The sequence below is a fragment of the Carassius carassius genome, chromosome 13, assembly GCF_963082965.1.
Source record: "Carassius carassius chromosome 13, fCarCar2.1, whole genome shotgun sequence".
Lineage (NCBI taxonomy): Eukaryota > Metazoa > Chordata > Actinopteri > Cypriniformes > Cyprinidae > Carassius > Carassius carassius.
In genome coordinates, this window is record NC_081767.1 from 32,644,029 (window position 1) to 32,658,065 (window position 14,037).

Below are 14,037 nucleotides of genomic sequence, written 5' to 3' on the forward strand. Positions count from 1 at the left end.
ATAATCAAAGGAGCCAAAAATAAAAAAAGACTGCAAGATTAGAACAGGAAACTAAACCAAAACTTCAACATAAAAGTCCAAAATGAGACCGTACATGACTGATATACAGCAACCCTAAACCTTACATGTGTGAATGTCATAATATTTGATTGCATTAACAATGAACATGTTTAGCTAATGACAAACTGTTTTCAAAATTATTTCTTTTTAAAGTTGTTTTTGTCAACGATTGGCTTGAAAAGTGAGCTGAAGTCTGTTTATTAAAAAAAATGCTTGGTTTGATATTTGACATCCAATGCAATGGCATTCAAACATTTTGAAATGCTTTATGGGACCACAATGTTTTACATTTTCGGTTTATATTTTTATTTCTTTGAAGATAAAAAAAAAGCGGCTAATTGTTCCACAGTTTAAAAAATGCTCATGTAAATGGCACAGAAACAATAGCAATATCGCTTAGAAATGAGCATTTTCAGGTGTTCACAGGTTTTGACCATGACAATAGAATGTAATATTTCATATATTAACAAACTCAGACTCCAACAAGCCGATACACACAGCAACCTTCAGCTCATCAGCTTGATTAAAGCTTTTCTCTAAAAAACAAAGCAACTGAATAAAATATATTCATTTATATCCCTAGCAGATGCAAGGCACTAATCTAAGGGCAGACTGCTGAGAAATTCATAAGCTAAACTAATGTGATAAAAGTGATAAACGTCTGCGTTCATCAGTCTGACTGACGTTCACGCTGCAGCTCAAAGTCAATCAAATTTGAAAAACAATACTGAATCTGACATTATTTTTTAAATAAATTAAAATATGTTTCCAATCAGATTTTGTTATGTGTGATTTCAGTGTTGTCAAAATTGATGAGATTTTTAAATCAAACTTACATCCATCATAACTGCACCCTTGTTTTTGTATGAATTTTTAAATAGTTGATGCACTTTACTGCACTTTATTAATTATTATACACAAAGGTGCAAAAAATATATATTAATGTCTTATATGTTGTCAACCATAACATTGAAAATAAAAATGCATAGATTTAGGACCAGAAGTTTAAAGTTTGTGTAATGAAATATTATATTAAAACATATAATGAAATTTGCTGATGATCTTTTGGTCATTCACTGCAAAAATGATTTTCTTAGTATTTTTTTCATTTTACGTCCCTATCCCTATTTCATTCCATTACAAATATAAAATAAATAATTAATGCTTTAAACAAGAAAAAATATCTGTCAAAATTATCTTGTTTTCCCTTTGAATTCAATTTTGACCCCATTGGCAAATGTTTTTATTTTTTATTTTTTTTCTTGATTTTGAAATGTTAAGACATTTGTCCTGGAAAAAATACTGGGCAAGATATATATATATATATAGTGACATTAAAATAGAAAAAAAAATGCATAGATTTAGGATTTTTTTTCTTATTATATCAAGTTTTATTTTTTTTTCCAAACTGACAGATATTTGTTATGTTCTTAAGTCATTCTGCTTCTCAATTAAATGCATAAAAAAATGTAATACTAAGTACAAAAATCCATTTTTGCTGTGTTTGTCCTACCTAAAAAAAAACTTTCAAAACAATTGTAGTTGTTCAAATTGGCTCGCAGTGTGAACGTAACTTCTGACGTACATTTTGGTGTCATGCATCTTCCTCTTACAGGATATAGTTTAGTGTTCATCAATCCATAGATGTAAAGAAACAAGAATCTACATGAGCTGTTGCATTTGGTAGATTGTACAATGCTTCCAAAATTACATGAAATAATCCTGAACCGTTCCGGTACTTATCTCCGTTTCACAAAGACCTTGATTGCAAAATCAACTCATCATCACAAATTACTAAGATAACTGAAAAAAAACAACAACATATACATATATATATATATATATATATAATGAAATAATACTCTGTTTCATCATTTCCTTCATTGTATTTATTTGTAGTTAAGAGCAAGTACTGACAGGAAGAAAGGCTACTCAAAGGCAGCATCACAGTTTTGTAACGAATATGTACATGCACATTTTATATAAAGTGAATATTTGATACAATACACATGTTTGTTTGCAATCATTTCTTGAATTCCATCATAGTTATAGCTGGAGACATACATCGCTGTTACACCTTACTTTGTGAAGATCGACTAGAATGATAAGTTAAGGGGAAACTCAGCTTTGTATTGCTGTTGCTTTTATTTATTATATTCCTAATAATAATGTTTTTTCTTGATATTTCTACTGTTAAAATAAAGAACTTTATTGCAGTATCTGCATGGAAATTTATATTTACATGCCTTCATCTTTATATAGACTGACGTCAGCTGCATTAGGACTGCAATGTATGAAATTTTTTTACGTGTGATGATTTTTCTGGTAATGTACCATTCAAAAGTTTGAGGTCGCTAAGATTTTTTTATGTTTTTGAAAGAAGTCTCTTCTGCTTACCAAGGCTGCATTAATTTGATCAAAAACAGAGTAAAGCAGTAATATTGTGAAATATCATTACAATTTAAAATAACTGTTTTCTATATTGAATATATTTTAAAACATATTTTTTTCTGTGATCAAAGCTGAATTTTCAGCATCATTACACAAGTCTTCAGTGTCACATGATTGTTCAGAAATCATGATCATTTTTTCAGAATTCTTTGATAAATAAAAAGTTCATAAGAGTAGCATTTCAGTACACTGAAATGTATTTTCAGTAAACACACTATTCTGATCTCACATTTAACGTAAACAATATGGCTTTTCACACTTTAAATAGTTAATTATGCAGCATCACACTAGAATTTGAGCATGCAAAATCTAGATGGATAAATGCATAATTCTGAGTCTGATTTCTTGGAAGCAGGGTTGCCAGGTCTGTGCAACAAAACCAACCCAAAAACCAACGAGGAGTTCCAAGTAGAATGCCACACATTTCATCTCAGAATTACGGTAATTACGACATGGCATGAAGGAAGCTATTTTTATATTGGTTATATAAGCTGAATATTATATAGGTGAGGATAAAACAGTCTCTTAAATCCATCTAATGTTTTTCTGTCACTGTTTGACAGGTGAGGCACGCGATTGGGTGTCTGTTGCTAATTCAACCTCACTTCTACATTAGCTAAATGTGTGAAATGATAACCCTGGGTTAAGCACAGTGTGAAAAGCCCTATTTCCCAGGAAGATCCTGGCCAGATCCTGTCTGTCTGGTTCTGGCTTTGTTTTCAGAATTGCTAAAAGTAATGACTGAAAAGTAGTTTGACCAATGACCTTCAGGCAGTGTGCATAATCGACCAATCATGGCGTCCAAGAAGGTGGGATCTACATAAACGGTCAAAGCAATGCAATGCAAATACAGCCGGACATTTTGGCCAGTTTAGAAATCCTGGCCAGGACCTTTTCAGGGAAAATAGACCTTTTCACATTGCGCTTAACCCAGGAATCCCAAAAAAGTACATATGGTCATTCTATAAAAATAAAGACATAAAAACTCAAGAAATTTTACTGTAATGTTAAAAGGGACCTCTCAGACTTCCTGGTTGATTTCTGTTGAAGCTGTTTCTGAAGCTCTGTCCTGCCATGAAATAGAGGATGGGGTCAATGCAGCTGTTGAGACTGGCCAGAGGTCGCGTGACCTTGTAGATATTATTGGAGAGACGTATTATGTTGCAGTCGTGTTTGTCCAGGTAACGTAAGGTGTAGCAAATACTGCGGTTCACATGGAAAGGCAAGAAGCACACCATGAAAGCCAAGAGCACAATAACAATCTTCACCGACTTCTGTTTGGAACGCTGTGACATTGGTTCTCTGAGATCTCCGGGATCAAGAAGTTTCTTCACCATCAGGCCGCTGCAGACCAGCACCACCCCAAACGGTAGGACAAAAAGGAGAAACATCACCACCGTGCTGTAGACCAGAAAGTCATTGAAGAGCTCCTTGATGGTGGTGTCATGACAGACCAGATCATTGTCATTTTGTCTCACCCGGGAGAAATAAAGAAGCGGTGCCTGTAAGATGAGAATGATCAGCCATATTCCTACAGAAATCATACGAGCACGCCGGCGGTTCATCCAGTACAAAGAGCGCATCGGGTGGCAGATGCCTAGAAACCGGTGCAGACTGATGCAGCTGAGGAAGAGGATGCTTCCATAGAGGTTTGTGTAGAAGAGAAAGCGAATCAGCTTACACATCAGCTCACCGAACGGCCAGTCGTTCTTATCAGCCTAATAGTAGATGAGGAACGGCAGGGTGAGGATGTAAAGCGTGTCGCAGACGTTGAGGTTGATCATGTAGATGGTGCAGGGCTTCCAGTGTTTGGTGCGAAACAGGATGATGTACATGGCCGTGATGTTCAACCCCAGACCGAACACAAACACCAGAGTGTAACTCACTGGGAGGAGAATGTACTTGAATTGTTCTTTTAAAGTACAACGGTAGACTTGACTATCATTAGTTCCAGTCTCCAGTATTCCAGTACTGTTAAACATTGCCATTCTGAACCAGATCTGTCAGAGAATAAGACAATTAAATCATACATCATGATACATCATGTCATCATCATATTCATTTACAATGTGATACTGATGTGCCTTTCAATATACATGCAAGTACAGATAAAAAGCAATTTCAAATAATCCTTGGAACATATTGTCTATTGATCAATCAATATTTGCAATAAAAAATAAAATATTAACAGTAAAAAGATATTGTTTTTTGTTAGAAAGATGAAATGACTAAGCTGCCACACAATTAAAAGCTTTTTTAAGTAGTAAATTGGATAAGAAAATATCATGGAAAATATATCAGGATCATGTAGCCCCCCGATTAAAAATTAAATATATTTTGCATAAAAAATAAATAAAGTATGTTATTAGGACCATTCAAGGGATAGTTCAACCAAAAAAGAATATTATGTCATCATTTACTGAAGTTGTTCCAAACCTGTATGAGTTTATTTCTTCTGTCGAAATATTTTGAAGGATGTTGGTAACCAAATGGTTTCTGGTAGCAAAATTTATTTTGCTAATTTATGGGGGGAAAAAATACTATGGAAATCAGTTCCTATCCCTATTAAGATTTGTATTGTGTCTTTATACATCACTACAGTATGTGTTTAAAACTGCTTGTGCCGGGAACTTTGTTTTCGTTTAGGAAGACTGTTTTATTTCACCGTAGTTGGGACAAAAATTCTGATTCTCCATGGGAGTTGAACAATGCAGACCACATTCTTTGTGTTCTTTTCAGCTGATACAGAACGTGCAAGCTGCGTTTGTTTTTCATCAGCCAAAGAAGAACAGCATAAACTGTCCATTTGGAGGGTAGCTATATAACTCTGAGAGGTGGTTTTGTGGACATTTTGTGGAAGTAAAAGAGACTATTGACATTCAATTTGGGGACTGGAAACACGTGGTTTTTGTTTTATTCTGTGATTTCTAAACTTTGTTGTTTTTGCTCCTATATGTTTGAGTGACTAATCTAAGTAACAGACCTTTAAGCAAAGTGGTAATTTTAATAACTGTCAAATTAGGTATGAAAGTGTCTACTGTTGTGCAAGCACAGTGGGATAGGGAAGTGGCAAAAAGTAGAGACTTCGACAGTGACAATATTATGCATGTTGAGCCTAAGCCCTGCAATGAACCTCAGTCACATCGGACCAGCCTAGAAAAAAATGTGTGTACATTAAGACAGGAGATGAAGCTGCTCACTGATTGTCTTCATGATTCATTGAACCTTCAGAATCATATACTTGACTGATTTGTATCTGAACCATTGACTAATACAGCAAAACAGTGGTAGAACCCTGTTTTTACATCAACGACCTCTCTCATTGGTCATCCCAGGCTTGAGCCACCCGTGTTTTGCGACCATGGAAGGACCAATCCTGAGGAGTGGTTGGCTGCAGTGAATGGTTACAGGGCTTAGATGGGTATGACAGATACACAGATTTTTAATTAGATACAATGTTTTCTGGCAGGTGAGCCTGCTCTCTGGTTTCAGGTACTTCGACCACATATTGTCATGTGGGATCAATTTGCGGATATTTTTCTGAAGGTTTTTTTTTGCCTTCAGATAATCAGGGGCAAATTTGGAGGGGCATTCTTGATAGCTTTCAATCAGTGGATGAACCTCTTCCAATGTTTGTGGCACACATCTTGTGTGAATTCAGGAAGCTTAGGGCTCGGGTTGTAACTGATAAAGAGACACATGGTCTTGTGTACTGTTATTCATGTCCTTTGCCAGGGGTGACAGTGCGCTCATGCCCGAGATGTAAACCACCTCCCAGGAACACCAGAAATCTCCCGGAAAGGATTCATTATACAGCTCAATCTAGGGCTGAGGACCCGGGATCAGGTGGTACAATGACATTTGGGGGTGTTTTGGGTCATGGTCCACTTGATTCAAGCTCCGAGCCTCAGTCAGCATCCATGGAATATTCCTGAAACATTGTTCTTAACAGAGCTTTGATGTAATTTCAAATGGTTTCTTTCAAACTCGGGGCATGAACAAATGTAAAAAGTATAGTTTTTTTGTTCTGCTACTCACACAGTTTAAAGGGATAATCCACCCCAAAAAGAATTTTTTGCCATTAATCACTTATCCCCATGTTGTTCCAAACCAGTAAAAGCTTTGTTCGTCTTCAGAACACAATTTATGATATTTTGGATGAAAGCCAGGAGGCTTGTGACTATCCCATAGATTGCCAAGTAAATGACACTGTTCTGTATGAAGGATACACTGTATAAGTATGAAAAGCATCGTCAGAATAGTCCATATCCCATTAGTGGTTAAACCGTAACATTATGAAGCGACAAGAATACTTTTTGTACGTGAAGAAAACAAAAATAATGACTTTATATTTAATAATGACTATTCCACAATTTGTCTCCTCAGTGTCTCTCCACATCACTGTAGTGCTGCTGCGTAAACTCTTCTGAGTCAGCTGAGCCACAAGGATACCTTGTCTATGTGTATTTACGGTTTGATTTGAAAGAAAATAGTGCATCCTTCTGGCGTGGCTGACACAGAAAAGCGTACGCTGCCTGTGTTCAGCTCATATTCTCCAAAATGGCACTAAAATTATGGATATTTTTGTTTTCTTCGCATACAAAAAGTATTCTTGTCGCTTCATAACGTTACAGTTGAACCTCTGATGGCAGATGGACTATTCTGACGATGCTTTTCTTTTTTTTTTCTTGTCACAAGCCTCCCTGTTTACATCCAAAAAATCTTAAATTGTGTTCTGAAGTCGAACAAAGCTTTTACAGGTTTGGAACAACATGGGGGTAAGTGATTAATGACAACGGGCTCAGTACTAGGACCGCTACTCTTCACGCTTTATATGTTACCCTTGGGAGATATCATCAGGAAACATGGTGTTAGCTTTCACTGTTATGCTGATGATACTCAGCTCTATATTTCTTCACGGCCCGGTGAAACACACCAATTTGAAAAACTAATGGATTGCATAGTCGATATAAAAAACTGGATGACGAGTTATTTCTTACTGCTAAATTCTGAAAAAACAGAGGTGTTAATTATAGGACCTAAAAACTCTGCATTTAATAACCTAGAACACTGTCTAAGACTGCTCTGTCAATTCTTCGTCATCAGTTAGGAACCTAGGTGTGCTATTTGATCGCAATCTTTCCTTAGAAAGCCACGTTTCTAGCATTTGTAAAACTGCATTTTTCCATCTCAAAAATATATCTAAATTCGGCCTATGGTCTCAATGCGTTATCCGTTAAAAATCCGTTAAAGGATTTTTAGGCTGCATTAATTAGGTAAATTAATTAGCCACCAGATCCAGTCTGTATCCAGATCAGAGGGTCACTGCAGTCACCCGGATCCAGTACGTATCCAGACCAGATGGTGGATCAGCACCTAGAAAGGACCTCTACATCCCTGAAAGACAGCGCAGACCAGGACAACTAGAGCCCCAGATACAGATCCCCTGTAAAGACCTTGTCTCAGAGGAGCACCAGGACAAGACCACAAGAAACAGATGATTATTCTGCACAATCTGACTTTGCTGCAGCCTGGAATTGAACTACTGGTTTCGTCTGGTCAGAGGAGAACTGGCCCCCCAACTGAGCCTGGTTTCTCCCAAGGTTTTCATTTTTCAAGGACAACATTTTCATTTTGGGGTAGAGTATCTCTTTAACAGCACTCTCATTTATGCCAGAAAATAGCACATCATATTGACGGTTGAAGCAAATCAACCACAAAATATCTTGGAAACCTCTTGAGAATTTCCTAAGAATTTCCTCAGATGATGTTACAAAAACCCTCTAGGCACTTCCTACACATTTATTTTGTATAATTCAACACAACGTTTTTCTTTATAAATTATATTATCAAATGCTGGCGTAACCAAAATCATGTTCTCCAGCATAATAAAAAAATTTAGGAAACCTAAAGCAAATTAATCTGACAGTCTGTAAAAGGAGCCGCATGATCTATGCCATCTTATTAATGCACTCTCAGACTTTCACGAACTCCACAATACAGTTGATTTATTTACAATTAGTTTATAATTCCACACATACCTTTTAAATGTTTTTACAAATTTTGAAACTTTACAGTTTAGACTTTTGTCTAATGTTAATGTGTTTTAAGGATGAATCGTTGGTGTTGTAGAGCGTTCATTGTTTAGATGTCACTTAGAGACACCTTCTAAATGAATAAATGTAGAAAATATATATCCTACAAACTAACACATCTTGATAGTTCTATTTATGTCCAGATTTAAAAAGTAATCACAGTGACATGCCAAATTAAAAAAAATAAAAATACTCACATGTGTTTTCGGCAGATTTTTTTCAGGAATGTCCCCTTGTGCTCTTCATACCTGCACAGTCCTGATCTTCCTCTGCTTGATCATGATGCATTTCTTCACTGAGGGTGGGACTACTCATGTCAACACGCCTTAAGCCTGCTCTCATTGGTCAGAGCCTCAGTCAGTGGCCTGTCAATCACTTGGTACTAGAAGAGAACTGTTTTTTTAAGAAGTTCCACTAGAGGTAAACAGGTTTCCAAAAACTCTTCCATGCCCCTGTCTTCCATTGTTTTTTGTAAAATTACTCCATTAATTGAACTATTTCTTTGAAGGGCAGAGTAATGAAACAAAACAGACTGTCTTTTGAATGGAACTGCAGAATATACTGCCAACTATTTTAATAAACAGTATGTAAATCAGAATGCATTATAAAAACAGTAACAGTGGCACATCTGATTGACCACCCCATGCTACCTTAAAAATGTATTTGCTGCTGGCAGTTTGATGACATTTCATTACACCTTATAAGTATTTATTTTGATGTGTCGCGGCACTGCACATTGTTAATATATTAATATAATATTAATATAAACATTGAATATTACAAGAATATTAATATTGGTTGCAAGTAAGTTTAAAGGTTGTCGCAGACTGCATGAGAAGTGCAGAGCTGTTCAAAATCCTGAGCCACAAAGCCCCTTTAAGGCAAGTCGCTTTACATGGTGGCCATCTTTGAAACTCATCTCGGGCAGATATTTCAATCTGACAACAAATATCTCTAAAATATGTTATTTCTTATGATCAAAAAGCACAAAAATAAAAATAAAAAGCCTAAACAAACTAAAAAGAAATTCAGTGTAAATCAGCCAATGTCCTTGTGCACCAGAAATGTGCGTCTCAAGACCCTAATCACAGCTTCTAAGGGCACCTGCAGTGATGCGTCCATTTTTCCAATTAGCGATTGGCTCTTTTATTTTAAAGGCGGGACTATTCCCCTATATTGATTGTTGGATTTTCTCCCATTCTTAAAGTGTTCAAAAGCAGTGCACAGTATCTGTGCTGTATATCTAAATGTATTTGGCACAACTCACATCGTTTTCTATTAAATTACATTATATTTGTCTCACAGCATTGTTAATGACTTCACATGTCTGTATAGAAATTTTTTTCAATAATACATTTGTCTTTCTGTGGACTGAATACAGTCTATGCTTCATATAGAGAGATAAAATAATATAGATTTCCCCTACTCTTTCCTTTTTCTTGGCTGTAAAGTGGTCACTGGACCTCTGACCAGTTTGATTGTAATTATTTCCTCTGACCACTGGGCCATCTCTTATCTCTTATCGGTTCCCCGAAGAACCATTTTGTGTAAGGTTCTTTAAAGAACTGGTGTTACAAAGAACCACTGATGAATAGGTTCTTTTCTTCATGGCCCCATTTCTTCCAAAACAATATCCTAAAATGTATCATACTATCATACTATATATTTTCTTTAATAAGATTGTTCATAAAGTAATTTTGAAAAAAAAAAAAATCCAGAAGTAACCGGAAGTAACAAGACGTGACAAGATGTATGATTAAAATGTTTATTGCATTTACAATATACATCAATGCAATATACATCATACCTCAATACCATGTACATGTGTTATAAGTAATAGAGATGTGCACAAGTACTAGAGTACTCAGACCTTACAGATTGATCATTTTTTAAAGTCACTGTAATCATTAATTTCATGATCATTAATCGCTGTCGATTCTGAGTACTTTATGATAACCTGACTTTATATTTGTGACCCTAGAACACAAAACCAAAGTCGCTGGGGTATATTCGTAGCAATAGCCAAAAATATATTTTATGGGGCAAAATGATCAATTTTTCTTTTATGCCAAGAATCATTAGAAAATTAAGTAAAGATTATGTTCCATGAAGATATTTTATAAATTTCCTACCATAAGTATATAAAAACTTCATTTTTTATTGATAATATACATTGCTAAGAACTTCATTTGGAGAACTTAAAAGATGATTTTCTCAATATATAATTTTTTTTGAACCCTCGCATTCCAGATTTTCAAATAGCTGTATCTCGGCCTAATTTTCAGATCCTAACAAACTATACATCAATGGTAAGCTTATTTATTCAGCCTTCATATCATATATAAATCTCAATTTTGAAGAATGGACACTCATATTTCTCATTTTCTGATAGATTATGGCAGCATATTGGTTGGTACCTGAGCTCTGACTAGTTTGTGTTAGAACAGCATGCCATCCAGACAAAATCAAAACCACCAGTACTTGAAATAAAAAATGTAAATCCAGTGAATACCGCAGGTTAATGTCAGTGCCCCCATCATCCACTAGTGTGCTCTTTTTCATCCCGTGGAAACTGCCTCTGGTGGTTCAAAGAATTCCCACTTTCACAGTCCTTTTGATGAATGGTTGAGGCTGGGTATATAGGATCCTGTTAAAAAAAAAGAAAAAATGGTTAAGGGTTCTTAATTTTGTAGGTTTAGCACAGGTATAATGATGCAAAACGAGAAACAAAGATAAGGAATGGTATTTTTAAGCTGAACAGCACTAAGAATAGAAACAAAACAGAATTTTGGAAGTTCATCCATCCATATATTCTCTCTCCAAACCACTTATCCTCTCTAGGGTTGTGGGGTCTGAAGCCTATCTCAGCATCTTGAGCCACAAATGTTTTTATTTAATGGTATTTAAGCAATATAAGCAATACAGTACTTGTCAACATTTTAGAAACATGGCAATGTTTTTGAAAAGCAAACAAACAAATAAAAATCTCTTCTGCTCACTATGTCTGCATTTATTTAATCAAGAATACAAAGAAAATAGTAATATTGTAAAATATCATCACAAATTAAAATGAACTGTTGTCTATTTTAATATATTGTAAATTGTAATTTACTAATTAATTGTGATAAAAAGCTGATTTTTCAGTATCATTACTCCAGTCTTCTTCAGTGTCATATCCTTCAGAAATTATTTTAATATTCCAATTTGCTGATTTTTTTTTTTATAATTTAACATTTCTTATTCTTAAAACTATTTTTTTAATTATTGTTATTATTTATTTATTTTTATTTTTTTGTGGAAATGGTGATACCTTTTTCAGGATACATTGATGAATAAAAAGAACAATGAACAGCATTTATTAAATGTATTAAACAATTTAGTAAATAGAAATCTTTTCCAACACTACTTGTAATAAATGCAATCCACCCTTGATTAATAAAAGTTGCACACCAAAGCAACACCATGATGATTTAAAGGCTACACCAAATAAATACTTTGGTCCAATAAGCTCTATACTGTAGCTCCTTATTTATAAGGGCTAGCTCCCCCTTCAGGCTGTACCAAATCAACAAACAGGGTCCATACATACGTTATACACAGGAGAAAATAAAATAATAAAACATTACACATACACAGAAATAATAAATCCCCCCTTCCCCCAGACAAAACTAGATTAAACTGTAAAGCCGGGTTCACACCGCAAGCTGCAGCAGAGCAGAAGCAGCGCGTTAGCAGCAGGTAGGCAGAGCAGAAGCAGCGCGCGCCTATTTTGCTTTCACACCGGCAGCGGAGGCAGCGCGCAACTGAACAGCGGATTTTGGTCAGAGTACTCTATAATGGGTACGTTCGCATTGCTTTATTTCCATTTAAATAAAAAGACTTGGCAAGAAGCTTTTTTAATTAATAATTTCATTGTTACTTTTGTTGCATCTTTGTTTTGCTGTCTTTGTTTTCCGTGCAGTACGTGTTATTGATAGAAGAAAGGCCATCGCGCTATATTTGTTATTAAGGAGACTATGAAAAAGACGCATACTTTGGGTTCATCCCATTAACCGACGAGAGAACGTGGTGCATATTACCATCTTGTCACTGGGTTTGTTTGCAATCAAATTTACCAAAGGACACCGTGAAAACCAATTTAATAAACGGTTTAAAAAACTTCCACGATGAGGCGAGTGTAGTCCATTATTGTCTTTCCAGGTGCACTCTGAAGACCGCCGCCTGTGACATCACGTGCTGTTGTTTATGATTGTCAGCACGAAATCCGTTCTCCTGCCAATATATAGGCCTATTTATAAGAATACGACTCCTATTACTAATAATAAATAAATCTCTAAGGCTAAACTAGCAATATAAATTATTTAAAGTTGTTTTTGTATTTCGGCAAAAAAGTTAGCGTCAGCAGCGCAGCAAAAATAGACCCAGCGCCGAAACGATCGCGGCACTGCTGCTTCTGCTCTGTTCCTGCAACGCTCTGCCGCGCAGCCTCTGCGTGCGGTGTGAACGCTCTCATCTATTGACATAGGCACCGAAAAAAATGCTTCTGCTCTGCTGCAGCTTGCGGTGTGAACCCGGCCTAAAACTGTAAGCTGTATTGTGACATTCTTTAAAAAGAACAACTGAACAAAATGTTGGCTAACAAAAAAAAACTACAACAACATAGTATCATACTCATTTGAAATGGGCACAACAATTACACAACACCATGATGATTTAAAAAATTGTAAATTCTGGCATAATCAAATAATGATGTGTGCATGTGTATCAAGTCCAGGTAGTCTCTTGTCTGTCAACAAGCTTACCTTGTGACAGTTCCTCTATGCCATCGTCACGAAACCCCCATTTGGTTCTTCTTCTTTGGCACTTCTTTTTTTAAGAGTGTGCTCGAAGTATTCAGTTCTTTAAGAAAAAAAATTACTGACCCAAACTTCTTCGAAGAGTGGTGTAAAATGGGCTTTTCCATTTTTGAGCATTAGCAATAGCTGAAAGTGTTATAAAATAAAAACATTAATTTACACTTTAAAAATCCACAGAAAACACAGTATAATATATGGCCTTTTCAGTATACTAACACACTATTCTGATCTCACATGCTATTGGACGGATTATATGCAATAACCTGATGATTACCAGGAAATTGTTACAGTAACATAAACAATATGACTTTTCACACTTTAAATAGTTAATTATGCAGCGTCACAGTATACTTTGAGCATGCAAAATCTAAATGGATAAATGCATAATTCAGAGTCTGATGAATTGGAAACAGGGTTGCCAGGTCATCGCAACAAAACCGGCCCAAAAACTGACAGAGGACTTGGCGACCCTGTTTGGAAGAGCTCAGAGTAGAAAGAATGCCACATTTTTTCATCTCAGAGTTACGTTAATTGTGTGAAGGCAGCTATAAGGGAGGAATAAATGCTCTCTGTCA

General features: G+C 35.7%; 1 pseudogene; it reads right to left on the minus strand.

Moving 5' to 3' along the window:
- Nucleotides 1–2,664: 2,664 nt before the first annotated feature.
- On the minus strand, nucleotides 2,665–8,874 carry LOC132155739 (P2Y purinoceptor 2-like; annotated as a pseudogene).
- Between the last annotated feature and the right edge of the window lie 5,163 nt (nucleotides 8,875–14,037).